This window comes from Tyto alba, unplaced genomic scaffold (assembly GCF_018691265.1).
Source record: "Tyto alba isolate M040663 unplaced genomic scaffold, T.alba_DEE_v4.0 Super-Scaffold_38, whole genome shotgun sequence".
In the NCBI taxonomy this organism is placed as follows: Eukaryota; Metazoa; Chordata; class Aves; order Strigiformes; family Tytonidae; genus Tyto; species Tyto alba.
The window spans coordinates 35437125-35457679 of record NW_024881313.1 but is presented as its reverse complement, the minus strand read 5'-3'; the positions used below and the strand labels follow the sequence as shown (position 1 = coordinate 35457679).

Genomic DNA, 20555 nt, shown 5'->3' with positions numbered 1-20555 from the left:
ATTGTGAATCCCAGAGATGGATACAGCATATCTGGCTCTGAAAATCACAGGCTTGTTTATAATTGTGGGTAACACATCAGAAGAGTGTATACAGGTTGCCTGGGAACTGCTTATATAGGCACAAGAGAGGGACAAAGCACAAGGTACATAGAGATCATGGAGACTGACCTTTCAGGTCTGCACTGACCGACCCATGATGAGCAATTCCAATTCTAGTTTGGCCTCCTGGACACTTTGTATGGGAGATAGTACCTTGTCCTTCCAATTTTCAAAGCCAGCAGCTCTGGTTTGCCTGTCAGGTGCAGATCTTGAGGTGAGAGCTGCCTCCGGAACCAGAGCTTGACTGATGGCAAAGCAGCTTGGCTGTTGAGCGGGAAGATGACCTCCCATTTGTGGGCATAATTGCTGCATTCTTTGGCTGGGAGAGGAGCAGAGTAAGCCTGCCTGTGTAGGACTTAGATGGAAATGGCATTTTTATGGGAATGTCTGAAATGCCTCTTACAGGCACCCAGATACACACTCCTCTCAGTCTGGCCACAAGCCAGTCTGGAGTCCTTTGAACTTCTTACAAGAAACAAGGGTTGAATTTTCCTACTGACTTCCAGGATGCTGGGTCATTGCTAGCCACACTGAAGGGAGCCCAGGTGTCTAAAGTGTTGCCCACAGCATGCTGTGCATCTTGTTGGCCATGGTAGCTATTTCACATGCACATCTGAAGGCAGGCGTTGTTTTCTGCACTTTTTGTGGCTCTCTGTCCACTGGCAGACCTCTGTTTTTAGCAGGGTTAGAAATCAGACTACAGCTGGTAGCCAGGCAGTCTGCCAGTGTGCTGGGTGCATCAGCCATTTCTCATCATGTATAGCAGCTGAGCTAGATTTTTTTTTGTGGAAGCTTTAAAACACATTGAATTTGCCATGTGGGAAAAAGTTCTGTTAGTCCTGTGCTTGTTTGGATTCATTTGTAGCAAACATGAGTTTGGGAGCATATTTCTGCTCCTGGCTTAAAACTTGCTTTCAGCATATTGTGCACGTGTGCACAAGACCTCTTGTTAAGATACCAAGGTCCTATTTCTAGGTGCAGATCTACAACGTGGTGCATGTAGTCAGGGAAATAAAGCTAGAAGTTTGTGTAAATTCAGAAGCTGATTTGACAGCTCTCATGTACCATATGCTGCTCTCGGGAGAGTAGGATTTCAGCCCAATAATCAGGCTCCTGTGAGAGTCTTTCACTGCTGCTTTGTTGCCCTGGTCAGAGGCTTTGCATGAAGTTACTACCCCAGAACCAAAATGAGAACTGAACACATCCAAGGAGAGCTGAATGCCTTTCATGATCTCACTGTTCTGCATGGTGCTGCTTTAAGGGATTGATTCATGACATAAATGTTATTTTCGTCCTCTTTCTTCAGGAGCTAAGTTTTAGACTTTACTATTTCAAGATGGAAAAGGGTAAGAGAAGAAGCCACAATATTAATCCCTGCACAGCCACACTGATTCTGCTTTTCTGAGGTTATTATCTTAAAACAGGAAAAATAAAGCTCCTGTTTATTTGCGTGTAGCAAAACTAGTTCAGCATCGTTTCCTGTGAATCTAGTTTGTTTATCTAACTTGCCCTTCCAAGCCCATAGTCTTTTCCTGAGCACTTGGGCTAGGTGGCAATGTGTACAACGGCTTATTGAGGATTCATTTGCCTCCCTAAACTGATTGACATGCTGATTGACATCTCTCAGAACAGATAAGGGGTTGGACCTATACCATAGTGGGGGCACTAACTACCATTGATTTATTTTACTTAGCTCTTCATTTCTATAGGATGAGTGGGTGTTTACTGTATCTGAAATGTCTACTTCTGACTCAAGTGTGGTTGAAATTGGCCAGTGGATTCAAAAGTTATTAGAGGGGATTAAAAGACAGAGAGCATCATCAGATAAGCCTTTTTCCTCAGAAAACTAGGCTAAAAAGGGGAAAAAAAATCTAGTGCAAGGACTCTTGTGATGTCCTCTGTACATCCTGGTTTTTTTTCAGCATTTGTGGTAGTTAATACTGGAACCTCTGAATATTTACAAATGAGTGATGAATCACATACAGAAATGCCATTCTGTACTAAGCACTCTGACTGTTTATTTACATTACACCTGCAACATTGAATGTGGTCAGTTCACTGATGTATAACATTCCCTTGTCTCAGCAGTTGACATCTGTCATGTGTGTGTAAAACGTGGCTCCAGGTTACCCACACCTGAACACCCCTTGCTTGAAACAGGATTTAGCTGCCAGGAGACAAGCCCCGTGGACTAGTCACTGTTGAGGGGCTGTAAGACAAGCCGACAGGTTGTTCACTCTGTATCCTTGAGCAGCTGATGAGGGCTTTACTGCTTCTCCTTAGACTAGATGTGAACACGGAAATATTTTAGTCAAGTAGGATATGAAGCCGTGCCCATCTCAATCCCCAATATATATTTGACTGCACCTTTCACAATGGGCAACATTTTGCTGTCTAGAAGCTGCCAGTCTGGTTCATGAATCAAGGTTTATAGACTTCGGGAGGTGGAGAAGACCATGAGGTACTGTGCTTAGTCTAGAGATGAGAGGTAGACACTTTGCATGTACAGCAAAGCTGACCCTTTGATCCCTGCGCACATCTCAGAGTAAACTCTGTTAATCATGAACTCATGATCCAGGAGGAGTGGTGGAAAGGGGTTAAGTTTAATGGAGCCTTTCATCTGAGAGAAGGGTGCTGGGATGAAAGCCAGCTTCAGTTGCAAGAAGAAAAATAGTTAAAGCCTGTGAAGGTATTAAGACTTGAATTTAATTTCAGGCTAAATAAAGGCATGTTCTGGGAGAGGGATTTTGAAATGTGAAGGAAAGGTATGAGGTAAAGATTTGGGGTTCTGGGTTATCTTGGAATTTCTAGCCCAATTTTCTGCGTTCTTGTTTATATAGCAGAGCTGGTACAAATTTTCAAGCAAGCACACAAATCCAGAAATAAAAAGAATAGCTGGTTGTGAACCTGCCGCCCACGCACACAAATCCAGCGAGCCAGCTGGGCTACAGCGCTCCTCCCTCCCTTCCTGCTCTGCTGACATCCCTGTCGTCTCAGCCATCGTGACATGCCTGAGCTTTCACAAGCATTTCTGAGGCCCACGAGGAAGTTTTCCAGAGCAAGATGGGGAATGAGCTCCAGACAATGGCCTAGAAAGACTGTTTTGTCCTTCTGCACCTGTAGTGCTGAGGGTCTAGTAGCTTCTAAGAACTCTCAGGGAGAAGAGATTTTATGGCTCAAAAACAGTGCTTTGAACTCTATTTGGAGGAATTTGGATGAGCTGGTCAGCAAGATGTTTGTTTGAGGTTGTGAACATCAGATTAAGTTCACACATGCCAAGGAAAAGGTTTCATCTGGTGCTTGCTTGGGCTTTCAGACCTTCCGAGTGTGTGACACCCCAGCTCATGGTGCAGCTGCACTTCTTGTATGGGGAGGTGGAGGATGGGCTGCTGGGCAAAGGTTAGGAGAGCTGGGATCCCTTCATCTTGTTGGTGGAAGAGGCAAATAACTTCACACCTTCTTGTCCGTTCAACCCACAATGTGTTTGTCCAGTGCCTAACTGCAAAATATTTTCATCTAGGGCCTCTGTGCTACTGTCAAAGAACAAAAAACAGTAACAGGAATTTTTTGGGGCTGAACCTAAGTTCAGAGGCTCAAAAAATTTGCGCACACTTAAAAATCCCTTCTTGCTCTTCCCCTTCAGCTGGGCACCTAACATTGTGAAAGAACACTTGGTACCATGCTTAGTCTTCAGGATTAGTATTTTGCTTTGTTGTCTGTGTTAATCTAAAGCCCCTGACTATGCAGAAAAAATTCAGCCACGTTCCTTCTTGAAGTCTGGGAGGAGGGAATTAATCTGGTGTATATAATGAAACACCACACTGAAAAGGGTCATTAGCTGTGAGCCTGCTGTCCAAGAGGAACTAAGCCACCTTTACCCTGGCTACATCATGTGTACAGCTGGGGAAAACCCCACCATCTCCCACCACAGCCAGAAAAAAAAAAAAGGCTTGTTGTCAGAAAGAAGTTTACCAGCTGAATTCTGACATCTCCTCTCCTGGGGACAGTAGAGCTACTGTCTTTTGGCAAGTTGCTCTCCAGAGGAAGTTGAGAATAAATAGTGTCTGCCCCTGCTTTTGCTGCGTTGGTTTATGGGAAACAGGTCAGCACTGTACTGTCCAGGAGTGGGTCACTGCCCATGTCTAAAGTTTGCAAGATGCCTTGCAAAGTATTTTATGTTTCTACCCCGACCTTGATCCCTTGGTGATGCATGTTCTGTACAAGGTTCTACCAAATGCTTCTCCCACCCCAACCCCCTGCTGAAACCAGCTCAAACTCATGGTTTTCCTTTGTTGCTGATTTGTGGTGGTGTTTTTTCTTCCTGTTCTGCAATATAGCCTTATATAATCTAACTCTGAAAGACTCCAGATACTAGTTCCCTCCAACCCTCCTTATTCCCTCATGTCTCATTTTGCAATTGCTATTATTACATTCCTCTGGGGCAACTACTAAGGCTACCCCGATGATGGATGCTGCCAGATCAGATGCATAAATATTAAGAAAGGCGGAAAGAGCTAGACTTGCAATTTCTTCGTGCAGAACAGTGGTGGGGATGATGTTCTTACAGCTGACCAATACAACTGCAATCTGACTGGTTAAGCTAAAGTTTTAGCTAGGACTGTAACTGGGTAGCTTCTTATGGTCAGGAAGAGAAGCAAACATGCTGGTTATACTGTTGATTTTCACTAGACTGCTGAAGGGCTCGTTCAGGAGACTGGGCTGGTCTCCAAATGTATACTGTACTTTGTCTAATTTCTGCTGCTGGTAGAGCAAGACAAATTTGTGACTAGATGATCTTACTTATTTGCAGAGTTTCCTGAATCTTGACATGCAAAATCTGATGTAAAAATTGAACCCTGTGCATGGCCCTAGAAATGATTATGTTAGCTGTCAATCTGGGACATAATGCTTGTAGTGCAGTATCACAAGTCACCTGTCTATATGACCACCTTAATAAATCAGTGTGTGATCGCCTGGAATTGCCAGAAGTTTGGTATTATCAGAAAGCCTGATGGCAATATTCAGATACTGGAAGAACAGAAAGTCTTGATTAGCGCCGAGTTAGCTGTCTCTTCTCTAATGCTGTTTCCAGTTCAATGGATGTCTCAATAATAGTGTTTGGTCTGAAGGCCACAGACATATTGATGGTCACAGATCAAAATACCATCACTTCTAATAAATTATGCTGCCCTATTTCTGTTAAGAAGTGCACCAAGGAACAACATCCATAACAGCGAGGGGTAAAGCTGAGCAATCTCAACAAAGACTCAGCGCACTGATACTCAGAGTGCGCACAAACATGATTGAAATATATTTCCAACAATGAAAATTTGCAGAATGCAAATTTGATCCTGGCAGTAAAGCTAGTGGTGATTTTAGAGGATACGAAAATCAAACTTCTCCTGCCTACCACTCTTTCTGTCTTCCTCTTTGCCCATCTCTAACACCTTGGATCAGGTGTAGTTTTGGAAATTTGAGGATAGATAGATCAAGATTATTATTAAAAAGGAACAGAATATTTTTCTTGCAGCTCAAGGTTGTAGCTAGTAGTGCCAAAAGTTTCTGATAGACGAAAATCAATGTAATGTTCACAGTCTCCAAAATATCACCTCTGTGTTATTAGCTATGAGTATTGAGGGCAAGTGCTACTAGTGTGATCATGCAAAGATCTTGATAACCCTACACCCAACACCAACTGAGTAAACCAACACTTTGTAAAATCAGAGATTATGAATGTAAAACAATCCTTGTTTTGCTAGAGGTGATCTCTCCAGGTGAGCATGGAATACCTTGGTAATCTTCTTAGTCTTCCAAGGATCTTACTTTGTCAATTCTCATGATCTGCACGCAAAAAGAAGTTCATCAGTTTATCATTGCCCAAAAATATTAACTTTCACTTGCAAAAAATGTGCAAATTACCTTCCTCTATTTAAAACTAGTGATCACTGTCCTTTATTTCTCTGTAGTAGAAAGGAGATTGGAAGACATCTAATTCCAGAGTATAAAAAACTGACCGAAAGTCCAGAATCACTCACTCCAGTCCATTTACTACAGCGGACCCTAAAAGCAGCTGTTTGTAGGGTTCACATATTTCCTTAAGATGAAAACTTTTGCTTTGTGACAACCTGTGAGCATCCATTAGAACACAGACTGTGAAGCAGAGCAGATTGTGTGGTACTGCCCATCTGCACATCGGATACCCATGCTTACTTTTTAATAAGAGCAAGGAGCTGAATGTAATGTCATACAGTCATAATTCTTGGCAGTTGCTATAGTTCATATGTTTATTGGAAGCTGAAGCTTTGGAGCATTTATTAGATCTCTTTATGCTTCCTGCATTAGTGCTTGGGTTTTTTTTCAGCTGAGCTCTCAGGCTGTCAAAGCCCTGTTTGGTAGGGAAAGAGCCATGTGTCCAGTGGAGTGTTTCATGGGCATGAATGACTATACTGAAAAAAAGGTGAACAAGTCCAGAAACACCTGCCTGGGTAACGCATGTCTGTAAATTTAGAGGGCTTTTAGATGTTTTGAGAAGGTCAGGAAGATAACTTTCCTGTAAAAGAGTTGGGTGTAAAATGGAAGTGTTAGCCTGAGAGATGACAGACTCTCCCCTGGAGAGAAGGTGGGTTGTTGGCCTACTGACCTGGGGGAAAACAGCCCTTTCTGCTGTCTGAAAATGGACTGCAGTGAACTAGTTTGTCAGCCTTGGGATGTAATTTTGGGGGTTGAACTCAGGCTTGGAGCCACGGCTTGCAACAGAGAGGGTTATATGGCAGCTGGAGCCAGGGAAGAGTTTCTAAGTGGTTCATCCAGAAAGCCTTCTCATACCACAAGCTGTCTCAGCCACGTGGCCACCACAGGAGAAGGCTTCAGGAGTGTTGAGGATGTACATCCATCCCCACTCTTGTGGTCCACTCCCTGTGCCATGGCGTTGTGGCACTGAGTGTTCAAAATCCCTGTGCACTTAAACCAGGCTGGCCTGTGCTCCCAGCCGTAAAATGAGGGTAATGCTCCTTGCTCTGCTGGGCAGAGAGGGAACAAATGCTCCCAGGGGTTCACAGCTCTCGGTGTGGGCTGTAGAAGCTGCAGGGAGGGTGATTTGCTGGCTTTTCTGGGACAGCCCTGAAATGCAAGGGACAGGGCCCACAAGTCTCCCTCTTTTCTTCTTTTCCCATCGCTTCCATCTCGATACAGGATATAGGAGGGAAATAACAGAGGATGCTCCAAGCTGCCCTGCTCCTATGACCCCAAGCTCCTGAATAAGCCAAGTAAAGCTGGTGTTTGCCCTTAGGAAGGTGATATGGCATAAAATTTCTTCTAGGATAAAATTCCTTCTTTTAATAAAAGCCCCATTTAAATAATCAAAGTCCCAGAGATGAGATGCAACTGGCCTGTTTGCCCAAGAGAGCGTTTCAGAATACTTTTACCCAACAGTTGGTCTGAGATCAAACAGACTTGGCATTGCACTGTTTCCTGGATAACACGCCATCATTATTTATTAATCTGAATCAAAGTGCTTGATGTTTTCATGCTATCAGTTAGACAGAGCCTTATCGTCTGCCTCCCTTTTTTCTTTTTTTTTTTTTTTTAATTTGTTGTGTTTCAAGAAAGTTTTGAAGCTGTTGCAGTGGATAATCCATAGCTTAAGTGGCAGTTTGCTCATCTTTTATTTATTTTTTGTAATAATCCCATTGTTTCTCATTCAAAGCTCCAAAAGAGCCTTGTCCTCAGTCAGAAGTTTTGTGCTTGGATGAGATTCTAATGATGACTTTTAGAAGAAAAGCGTGTTTTCCTGGTTTTAAATTATTGTCACATTTATTGCTTTGTGATTTATAGAGATGTCATTTCCCTTGACAAAACTGAGTAATTTTAAAATACATTTTTATATTGGGATTAAAATGACTATGTAAAGTTCCTAATATTTTCATATACTTTAAAAACACAAGCATGGGGATGTCAAGCCAGTGGGAGAAACAGCAATGGGATGTGATTAGGGTGATTTCTGGACTGTGTCCCATAATTCTTGGAGAGAAGGTATTTTTTTTTTCCCCATGAAAAATTGTGATTTTCTCTGAGAAATCTGTTCCCTTTTCAGTTTGGAGGCTTCTTTGTTGTGCAAAGAAATTTGTGTCTCAAAGTGGATGCTCTTTACTAAAATGCTTCTCTTATTGGAAAAGCATTTTGCTATAGAAAGAGTTTCAATAGGAAATTTGCAGTCAGCTGTTATATACGGCAGGCAATGCTGCTCCCCCTTCCTCTAGAAAGGGTGGTTTCATACAGAACCTGCACTTCTGCATACCCATTCCAGTGTTGTGGTTTTATAAGCACATTTTCCTATTTTAAAAATGTTTTCCTGTCTCCTGTTTTTGTGTAAAACATCCTCACAAAGAGGGAGGATGGTTAATTGAAAACTACAGAGGAAACTACAAAATCAATTGCACTCAAAGATCTGTCTAATGTAGAAACTAAACTAATAAAAAAATTCAGAAAATATGTTCTTTTCTCTCCCTTTTCAGTCATAGGAGTCTTAACTGTTATTTGGAAGATTTTTCTGAAACAGAATTATAACCCTTATATTTTATCTTACTGGTGCTCAGCTACACATTATCTATGAGCATAGCAGACTTAAAAAAGCTTAGAACTGTCTTGATGGTCTGCAGACTAATTCTGACCATTTACACCAAGAGAAGGTCTGATCCCCAAGCTGATTGTACTTCTTTATAAAATTAATCCATAATATTTTCTGCTCATAAATAACTGTGAAATGACTGAACTTTAAAAAATAAGACTTCTCATGTGCTAAACCTCACGGAAGAATAATCTCTTGATAAATTTAAAGTAACGGAAGCATAGATGATTGCAATTCTATTTTTAGACATGCGCAGTAAAACGTTTCTATTCGGTTTGTAGTAATGTTAGTTTAGGTCAGAGCCTCCAAATGAAGATGGAGATGTGAGAACAAGCAGGAGCAGCAGGGTCAGCGTTGTGAACAGTCCTGGCCCTGGGTTTGGAGGCAGTTTTGGAAAGATGAACCCAGGTTGTGTTTGCCAGGACAGGAAGAAGGAGGCGATGAGTGAGATATGGCCAGAGATGATGGCATCACTAACCATGTCAGAAGGATTTGAAGACCAGGGCCTGTATCTCTGCTGCCTGTCTGTGCCAACCATCAGAAAGCAAAGCACACGTAAACCATCAGTTTTTGGGATCATTACAGTGTGCACTGGGTAAAATGGATGTCTGTTCTATCAGACCATACTTAAATAACAGATACAAATAGACCAGGCACTGAGATGTGTTTCTGCTTTGGGTGTGTAAGGAGAAGGGAGTTAAGATAAATCAGTAGAACTCTGTCCTGGACTATCTTGTTCTTGTTAGTCATATAAGAGTAAATGTTAAGTATGTGAAATGGGATTTCCCATTACCTTCTTAATGTGAATCTTCAACTTAATTTATATTCATCTGGGAATATTATAAACTGTAAGAATTGAGAGGATCAGTAATACTTTTAATGATCTGATCTTTCAAGCTAGATGTTCTTCTTGCTTGGACCTGAGGGCTGGTTTACAGGCTCTCTTCTGTGTTTTGTGACAGCATTTTATACAGCTCTGTTTGCCAGTTCCATCCCTTCGGGGTGGTGCAAAGGGAGGTAGGAGAAGTCATGCTGAAGTACAAAGCTTCAAGCTGGTCTGCTGTGACTGTTTCTTCCAGGACATCTCAAACTTCTTTGCAGCTTACTGACTGGGAGATCAAGTGAGAAGCACAGCTTCCACAAAGAATGGTGTGGTGGGTTAACCTTGTCTGGCTGCCAGGTGCCCACCAAGCTTCTCTCTAACACCCCCCTCCTCAGACTGGATTAACCCACTGTAGATGGTTATTAGATAAAGGGGACCTAATATACAGCCATGCTATATAAATGATGGTTATTAGGCCCCTGGAGAGAGTGAAGTGTATCCTGGAGACATGGACAAGAGGAATCTGTGAAACACCATCCAAATTTGACTCTTTTGTTTCCCCCACTTGCATTTCTCTCTTCTCTGTCTGGCAGTAGAGATGGGCAGGAGAGAGCTGGAATGCCAGACAGCTTTTCTGGAGTTGGCACTATGAGTTTGGGGAATATTTTTGGAAGGGAAGTAGAGGCAGGGAAGCATATTTTAGAGCCAGGCTGAACACTTGTGTGGGAAGCGAGGAACTGTGCCATCCCACTTGTTCTACTTTTAAAATCACTATATGCTTTGACATAATCTGCAAGACTAGCCCAAGACTGGAGTAGGAAATTGGCTGTGAATTAGGATGGATGTGCATTTTCAGCTCTTTTTTTGGGTTGTTTCATTGTGGTCCCTTAGGAGTCATCGATGACACTAGCCTGTATTTCACTCTACTTTCAAAAATATTAGCTCAAAACAACTTTTTCCCATGTAACTGCACAATCCAGATCTCAAACCTCCCTTTAATTTGTAGAGATAAAACATAAGACAGAAAATAATTTCCAGATTTGTGACTCCATGGTGAGTCTGAGAGTATCAGGGTAACCTGGGTGATCATGTTACTGGGAACATGGTTGTCATTGACTAATTAAATACATGCAATTTGCTGAAACTGAAGATCTATACTACATGTTGTAAAGTAATTGTGGGCACTGGAAAGCTTCTGTAGAAGTGTTAGAGTTTGCCACTGCTGTAATGGAACAGCCCCATGCTCTGTTCCTTTACCACCATCCATTTAGAGGTAAATGGTCACTTTCTTTTCTGAGGAGAGTCAAGCAGAAGAAAATCTAACACACACCACATGCCTTTCATCATATTCTGTAATGCTTTGAATTTTGGGGGGGCAGATTTTGGTCCAGATGCCCCTGTTTTGTCAGAGAAAAGCAGTCTCAGTTCACAGGTACCTACAGGTACATATCAACACCTAAATTTGGGTGTCCTAATAAATTGAGTCATCAAGACCTTCACTAAGGTGTAAACCATAGTTTATCTCACTGAAGTAGACATGCAAAACATGAGAGATGACTCATGTCCTAACAATGTCTACTTCTCCCTGAATGTCTAACATCTCGAATTTTTTCAGTTTGGCTAATCTTTTCCAATGCATCAGAGAAGCTAGATTTTAGTTGATTCATTCTATCCTGTGTGTAAGGCTATTCCACAAGATTTGCATATCCAAAACTTATTATTTTTTAGCCAAAAATTTCTAGAATACATTATTTGTCCTGTCTAAGGCAGGGCACTATACTTCAGGATGTGTAAACATACAAGTGAATATATAGAGGAGCAGGCAGTACTTGAATTATTAGCCCTGTGCATGGTAGATTAAAAATTAAGAGAACTGGCCAAAATCTTCCATTTTCTTGTTAAATTTTTATTTTTCGTTGAAATTGTCTTGAAAAAGGAAAAAAAAACCATGAATGCTCAAGCCGTACAGTCATTTCTATATCATTTTAGGACCCTATCAGAATAGGTGCTATTATACCTCATAGACATAAAGTCATTGGGGGGCTCTTAACTTGCCCCAATATTCATATATTATTGTGGGTCTCTAGCATAGAAAGACCCCTGGCTATAGGAGAGGATTAGAGTCAAGATATTGGATGATCTCTTGGTGCAATTTCTATTTACCACTCCTATTAGTAGTAATAAAGTTGTTTTTAGGAATAGTGTTTATTCTTTTAGGAAGTACAAACAAGTTCCCAAATTATGGAGCTAGTGCATTTTCTGTTTAGAAAACGTCCTGCATTAATAGCATCATCAGATGTTTCTCTTTCACAGGCCACTTGATGTATTATTTTCTGGTTTACTCATTGACTCTTTGGTCCCATAAGCTAAATTAAGCAAGAAACCACAACAGGGTTTGAGATATTAGGCCACTATTGTATGCTTCCAGTGTGCATTGTGCCTCAGGCCCAGATGAGTATTACCAACCACTCAAGCATGCACCGTTGACACATAAATGCATATTTGGATGTAGCTTGTTAGTAAATGCAATGTCCCCAGTAGTTTTATTTGGATGATTATATTATTGCTAATTAACAGAAAATGTCATGACTTTTGGAAAATAATTGTTTGTGCAATGTGTTATTTACTCTGAAAAATTCTTCCATGTGAAATATGAGAAAACTCTATGGGAGAGAAGGAGGAGAATATTGCAGAGAGGCAGAGTTCTGAGAAGTGTGAGTCTCATTGACATCAGTGGGACATAGCCAAAACCACTCCTGGCAATGTGACTCACTCATGTACCTCTAATATCATCCACGTTCACCACGCTTTAGATGCTCCCCATCATTTGCTCAGATGCACTTTAGGTTTTGGTTAATGTCACAAGAAATAAAGTTTAATTCAGCCAACCTTCCAGCTAAATGTAGTAGCTAGAAGAAGGTAATCTTGGTGCTAGCACTAAAGTGCTACTAGGTATTAAAAAAAAAAAATGAAAAATCCCTGACTTCTCTGCCTCCGTGCTTCCATCTACCTTATTTACATAATGGTTTAGAGCATTATGTAATTCAAATCAAATCACTGTCAGTCAGCACCAGCATCCATTGCATCTTTCTCATGAAGCTACGCTGAGTTGCTGAAGTAAACATATTTGAAAGGAATGACAGAAATTAAATAATTCTGTCTCTCTGACGCCAGGGGTCTGACCCATTGCCTATTGCAGTCACATGAAATATTCCCCTTGACTGACGTGAGCTGAGGGTTGCACCCCCAGAGCCCATGTAAGCTCTTAACTCTGATTCCTAAGCTTGGCAACCAAACCCAGGCGGTTTATAGTCTCAACCTGGCAGAATATCCCTCCAATTTGGAGAGCAATAATCTTTCTCTGTCTCAAGAGGGGGAGAAGGGGGGGGAATCTCTTCCATCAGAGTGGAAGATCCACTAGCTTTAGCCAAACAGTATTGTCAAATTTACAGTGCACTTAATAATGAATCAAATCTTCAGTATACCCCAGAAAGCAACAACCAGCTACTCTCTGATATGGTGCTTGTTCAATTTGTGTTTCATAAGTCTCTATTTTCATTACCAAGGAAGATAATTTGGCCATTGCATTTCTAAATCTGTGCCTTTTTTCTTCTGTGTATTTTATTGCAAAAGCACTGAAAATACCTGCCAGTACCTGAGGCTCCATTGGCACCGACCACCATCCAAAACCATAGACAGATAGGGACCCTGCATCCTTGTCCAGGGGAATGTACCATGATAGATAGAGATGCATTGAGTGGGACAAAGAGGAAAATAAAGTAGCTGTGTCAAAATCACATAGAATTGGTGTGAATGTCACTTGAGGGTTACTGCTGTGGATAGGGAGAGGTTTGTGGAAAGGTTGCGTTGACTTGGAGTAAAGTAGGTGGAAAAATGAGATCATTTTCTTGGCTAGTGAATAGGAAAGGGATAAAGGTGGAGAAGGATGGGAAGCTGGGTGCACTGTAGATGTATGGATGGGGTGGAGTTAATGAAGAATGGTGGTCGTGGAGCAAAGTGCTCTTTATGCTGTAGACTTGGCAGGACACTTGGCAGGTGCTGTCTCACCTCATATCTTCAGGGTGCAGGAGGGGAACCTGCCACCTTCCAGAACTTACCTTTATATGGTTTGGAGTGTCTCTCCCAGCCTTTCACATCCAGTATTTTCTTGACCCGTCACCTCAGCCTCTTTTTGTTTCTTTCACCTGAAAGAAGAAAAACCTCTATTGCTCCATTCACTATTAAGAATGAAGTTCAGTAGTTATGTCATATTTTTCTCTTAGTTCAATGATAAAATTGTGAAAGAGGCCCTGGATTTGCTTATAGAGTTTCATCCATCTTTTTTAGTGTAAACATGTCAGTTCTGGTGATGGCTTTTATATGCCTGTTGAGTTTTTCCCTGCTGATGAAATGTGTCTCCATAACTTAGATGGGGGTGGATCAGTGATGCCTTAGCTATAACTTTGTGGTAATATATCAGACAACTTTCCAGCCATGGTGCTCTCTCCTGTAGAAGCATGCAGCCAAACTTTTGGTGGCAAACATAAAACCTACCTTCTTTCAACAGCGTGATTATCCCATAATGGCCTCACAATATATTTTAATAGCCATTTTACAACTTCCTGTATCCGTTAGAAGGTCTTTACAAAACACTCTGTGAATAAAATGGACCAGATTTGATATATTTTATTCATGTGGGCATTCAAAGCACCTAATGGTGTGAGCAGTGTATATTATATTTGGCACAACTTGGAGTTCTCTTGTAGATCCCTTATTTCTTGTTCAAAAGTTAGTGACTGAATCCCAAGCTGAAAACATTCCTTTTTCTTGGTAGCTCTTTGCAAGCTCTGTTGATTCAGAGTAGCAAAGGAGAAAACTTTCTCTGGATCTGAAGGCTGAGTAGTTTATAGTAAAATAACTCTGAGGCCCATCTCTAGTTAATTAAAATAGACATGAAAACCTGTTGAGAGGAGAGAATTATAATTTTCAGCAAAATATAGAGATGCACATTTATAACTATAATGTGCTGCTTCCCTCTTGCTTATTTATGTTGTTCGGTGGCAGCCTAATTTGAAATAAAAACACCTGCAAAGAAAGCAGAATATTTTTAGATCACTAAAAATATATATTTTATCATAACAGAAGACTTAGTGCCAGCATTTAATTCTTGACATAACATTTGTCATCTCCAAATACTGTTTCAATATTGGGATGAAATCTTCTGAATTCATTTCCTTTTAGGACATGTTAGCTTTCTGAAGACTTTATCTTATCAGTAAGTCATTGGTAATGTCAGAATGCTGCGATTCTGATGAGTAAGATACCACCAAAACTTATTAAACTGGATTTAAAAGAAGATACGGCATAGGCAGAGCTGGTTGTGACAAAAGGCTCTTGGGTCAGCAACTCTGAGATTTCGGTTTAGACATTTTATGTTGTGTTTTTTTACCAGCGATGTGAATGCACTAAGTTCTCTTACTTATTTATTTCTGTCCCCGGTCAGTACACATGGTGAACAAACAGGGCTCATTTTAGGAAATCTGTGTTGTGCAACGTTATATCAAGCTGCAGGTTTGCCTTGTGACATGGGCAGCAAGAAGAACTCTGTCTCACAGCTCCTCCTGAATCAGTTTGTGGGGCTGATTTCAATGCTATGCTTTTCCTAGGAGATCTCCTTCAAGAGCTAAACATTTCAGCCACTTCCATGAGGTTTTTGTGGAGTAGAAAAGCTTTCCCCTGCAGGCCAGCCACAGGAGCCTGTCCAACCCCTGGCAGGCATTAGTGTCTCCAGCACCCCTTTTTGAATCTTGGATTCTGAGCTCACCCAACAAGTTGTCTCTGGATGAAGAAGCATTTACAGATTCACACATTGCAAAAACCCCCAGGGTATTCCGGCTCCCCGTAAGCTTGGTTAAGTTCTAGGCCATGACTTCAAAATCTCAATTACACACTCTGGTGTTCATGCTCTGCTGTGAAGGTACTCTCTTTTAAGAAATAATTTCTGTCTGAATATTCCTGGTCCTAATAGATCACTTCCCCAGCTGCTGTGACTTCCCTGGGATGGGTAGAGCTGTGCTGATTTATGCCAGCTGGAGATGTGGCTGATTATATGTGTTAGGAATGTATACTACAAAAAAATCATTGTTTATGGTCTTGACAAAATTATGCCTGTTGGAAAAAAGAAACAAACCAGATATCAGTTTAAGCAGAATTAATGAGTGTGCTGTGTAAAATTTCAAGGACTATATTATTCAGTTCCCCCTTGTTTTGATGGTAGCACACAGACCCTCAGAGTGTGTATTAACAGCAACTGAAATTTTTCAGTTAAGAGAATTTCCCATGACACCTCCTAGCTGTGGAATGTGAAGTATGATATAAATGTAAGTGAATTAAGTCTCAAAAGGTTGCCTGTTGATTGTCAGTAAAATTATGAAGCATGTCTAAGTCACCTAGACTCCTTTAGCCTCTTGATCTTTATGTATCTTTATGTAGAAGGTCTTTATTTGATCTTAATTAAAAACAGAAGTTCTCCATGAAGCCATGGTTGGAATAAAACTTCCATGCAATCCCACATAACCTTGTAGTCTTTTTAAATATGATAAAATGTTTGTATGTATGTGTAAATTTATGCATAAGAATTTGTGAATCTAGGCCAATGACATTAAATGAGATGTGTCATTGTATCGTTCTTTATTTCCCTAGCCTATTACTCTCATGTTTTGTAGTGCTCTGAAGGTCAAAGGAAAATGCCAAAAAGATTATATGGAAAAGAGGGGGGAAAAAAGATGACCCTGATCCATGTAGTCTCAAACATTTAAAAGAAACCCATCTTCATGACAGTTTTTGCTACCACATCACTTTGGAATGAAAAGTCTATATTTAGTCACAAACATTTCTTGAACAAGAGAGAATTTTGGACTCCTGATTGTTATTTTGTAAGATTTAGGTCTAGCAGAATTGTATGAAACATACCTGCTGCCACAGGCTATCATTCATCTCCCCAGCCGATGGTCAGTAGTATCTTCTTGAGTGGCATCATGGAAATCATTATGGGTAAATGAATATAGTCCTACTCGAAACGATCATGTCTGATGTTATCTAGCCTTTACCCTGTGAGTGCCACTTTCACATTGTTGATCTTCAAGTTTGGCTCCTTTATTACCATTGCTAAGTGTCTGAAATACATGCATGCATGTCCTTGATACCACACCAGGCAAGAGATCCTATGCAGTCATGCAAGCAGGAGGTGAAGGTGCAAGAAGTCATGACTTCTCTGAAGTTAGTGTCCAACCATGTGTAGGGCACAGCAAGGACCTCAGCCTCTGCTGCCCCTGTTGATTCTGGAGGATGGGATCTCCCTGCTGGTCTCGTGTCAACATCTTGGGCCGTGATAAGGGATTGGTAGGTGCTAGGATGGTGGTCTGAGTTCACAAAGCCCATGCAAGAGCAGAAGGGCAGCTAACGGGAGGTGATCAGGACCCACTTTCCCTGTATTTACACCCCTGCAGGCAAGCTATTGCTGAAAGTGGCCCTTTGGGTGATGGTCACCCATCCACAGAGAGTCAGAGAAATGCTTGTGGGGCATGAGGATCATGTTCTGAGAACATGAAAGGTCTTTTGAGCTGGAGTACTTGAAGCCTATGAGAGTATGGCTAAAAATGTAATGGAAAATGGCATTATCTTTCTGAATACATACAGGAGCTTGCAATATCTTACTTGTTTGTACTGTTCTCACTTCTTGCCATGCCATAGAATATATGCATCTTGGGGCTTTATTTTCATGTGCACATTTTGTTTACATAACCAGTACATTTTTATCTGCAAGAACGGATGTTAACTGAACTTAACAAAGACAAAGTAAGAGGGAAATGTTCATTCTGTGCATGGTGATATCAGAGAAACAATGTATTTGAAGCCTTGTACTTCAAAAATATGCCTGAGAGGAATGGAAAAATCCAGGCTCATATTGTAAAAACGTGAGTCACAACAGCTATTATCTCTTAAGAAATGGCATTCCAGCTCTTTGATTCAGTCATTGATGATTTCCCTTTTTATGTTGTGGTGCTTTCTTACCCTTTTAAGAAACATCTGGGCCAACCCTGACTATTTGTAGAAATGTTTGCAGTGCATAGATTAAAAGAAATTAGACATAGAAAGGACCCATGAAATTATCTTGTCCATTTCCTGAAAACATGCTAAACTGAAAAAAGAATTAGGCTAAATATATATATTAAAATTTGGAACTTTAATTTATATACAATATAAAGGCAAAACATGTCAAGATTTTACAATTGTAAGGATGTTTTAAATTGCAATTTTTAAAGGAAAAGTAAATAGAATATTAGTAAAAGCTCTAATGAAGTTTGTGTAGGATTTTCCAGTGGTTCCTAGGCAGCAATCTTTCTGGAATTTGCAGATAAAATTGAAAAGATCTGGTAGCTGGTCAGTGCAGATCTTGAGCACCTGCAGATGTATAGGGGTATTAACTTTGGTTGCCTGTGTGCTTCTGTGTCTGCACAAGCTCAGGCCAGCCACAGAGTCGGCAGACAGATTGAGCCCTTGCCCAAGGCGGCGTAGGCTGTCTTGTGTTGGTGTTAGTGCTACTTAAGGACAAAAGCACATAAGATCAGATGACGGGTTTCTCCAGACTGGTAGCCTAGGAATAGTGTAAAAATAGGGCAAACATAAGTAGTCTTTCTTGCATGCACCCACCTTCTGCAGCTAGGGGATCTTCTCAGTCACGGACAGCATTTTTATGTTTAAAACCATTAATGGATCTTTTGCCCTTGTATTTGTCTTGTGTCTTGGGGAATCCTTGCCATTTGCAGCCAACAAGTTTCACAGGTTAACTCTGCACCATGTGGAAAGTGGCTTCAGTGGTTGTTTCAAACCTGCTGCTCTGTGATTTAATTTTAAATTTCTCTGTTCTTGTATTATGAGAAAAAGTGAACAATCATTCCCCATTTACCATCTTCACAGCATTCATGATTATCTAGACCTCGACTAACAGCCTGCAATGATTTCCTCTCTGGTTTAGAGACCTAGCTTGTGCCCTTCCAGGAATACTGCTCAGCCAACGGTTTTTGTTGTCCCCTTCATTACTGAGACAGGTTTCACTGTGAAGAAACAAAAATTGAAATGCCAAAACACTCTGAGAATTCTCTCACCACCTGTAATGATGTCACTTATAGAAACTGAAACTCTATTGGCTTGCACTAGGATTGAGTCACAAAGTGTTGAGCATTAAAAAAACTCAGTTTGTGGGAAAGCTTGTAATTTCCTGTTTTTGAGGAGGAAGGGGCTAAAACAAACGATGTGGGGGTAAAGAGGAAAGGAATAAAGAGAATAAATCTAAATAAAGAAGAATGTCAGAATACCCAAACTCCAGAAAGGCTAATACATTTTATCCCTGCTTGTTCAAACAAGCAGTAATGCAGAATACAATGTACAAGCTCCAGTAAATCATTCCTGTATGATAGGCTGTGATCAATGACAATTTAATGAATTCATTTTAAAACAAAGTCAGAATAGGAAAAACAGTAGTTATTTGAAAGAGTACTTTACTCAAATAAATTGAGTCAATAAATATGCTATTTGTCATGCAGAGTCCAGCTAAAGTCTTGTTTGCTAACAAAAATGCTGTCATCACAGAGCCTAATAGAAACAAACTATCTGGAACTATCCACTGTAAATAGACAAATACCATCTGAAAGCAGAAAACAATTGCAGCTAAATAAAGAATTGTGTCTTGCACACATCGACAAATGCAATGGGGTAGACCACCTCAAAATTTACTATTTTGTTTGTTACCAGCTTATATTCTGATTTAGTATGAATGAATGGTCTAGTGGTGGTAAAAAAACATGGGCTGTGTTTCTTCCGTTAAATGAGTTTTAATTGTTGCATACTGTGAGTTTCTCTCGCTGAAAAAATATGCCACTAGAGTCACTATTAAATGGCAAAATATGACTTCAGTGAACTTGGATGGATTTGTGCAGGCTACTAGAACAGGGATAAGATTCATCCCTTTTCAAACAGTAGTTTTACATTAATTTTCACAGCTATCCATTTTGTTTAGTGCAGACACAAGAAGACCTTATGTTCTGCTGTGTTTTTAATGCTTGGATTTATTCATGTAAGTTGAATAAATGTGTCAATTCTCACTCATTTTCATTCAGGCAGGCATTGGAAGTGTTAACAGTGAAACATCATCAACCCAAGATGGTCAAACCTCACAGGTTTGGGTTAGATGTTCAAAGTGGCATTAAATGGAAGGAGCCTGGTTTTCAGATGTGATGCACTGGTAACAGTGGCTATTCAGTATCTCCGAAGCTTGGAGTGCTCTCATGAAGGTCTCAGGGCTTTCCTAAGCACATTTGGGCTTCCAATATCCTTCAGATTGTAGGGTGTGGAGGAGAAAAAAAATGCTTAAAAGTCTTGACAGATATCTTGAAGACGGTGTTTCCTATCCCAAAGGAAAATAAAAATTATGTTGCAGAAGCCTAAGACAGAGGTTATGAAGAATTTCTGTGTAATTTAAGAATCTGATCTTGACCCTTCACTCTTTAAATTTGGAATAGAACAGCTGGGGCATTTTTAGAGTTTGGTTCATGTGGTCAGAGATTGGCTGATTTAACTCTGCCCTGCAGACATCTTAAGCACATCATTCACCCACTCCCAGAAATGCATTTTCAAAAATGAGTTAGGAATCCAAATCCCAGTGGCTTTCAATGAAATTTAAGCTTGTATGAATCTAAAGTACTCCTTAGTTTGGATTTAGGATTCCAAATGACTGAAAATCTTAAGAATACTCCACAGTCTATTTACAAAGTCTTTTTAGCTCTGATTGCGAGTGATTCCTAATTGAAATTACAGTTTCAGTCATTTCTGTTTTCCTTGATGTTCTACTAAGAACATAAAAATAAATGAAGTGTTTCCTGATAATAGATAGCCTACGAGCTATTTTGGTTATTATTTTAATTATTCTTCCTTTGCTTCTGTTACTAA

At 40.5% G+C, this 20555-nt stretch overlaps 1 protein-coding gene across 1 annotated transcript in view; it reads left to right on the top strand.

The window, feature by feature from the left end:
• SCN5A (sodium voltage-gated channel alpha subunit 5) overlaps nt 1–20555 on the top strand; it is a 214875-nt gene that overhangs the window by 20043 nt on the left and 174277 nt on the right. The window lies entirely within an intron of this gene.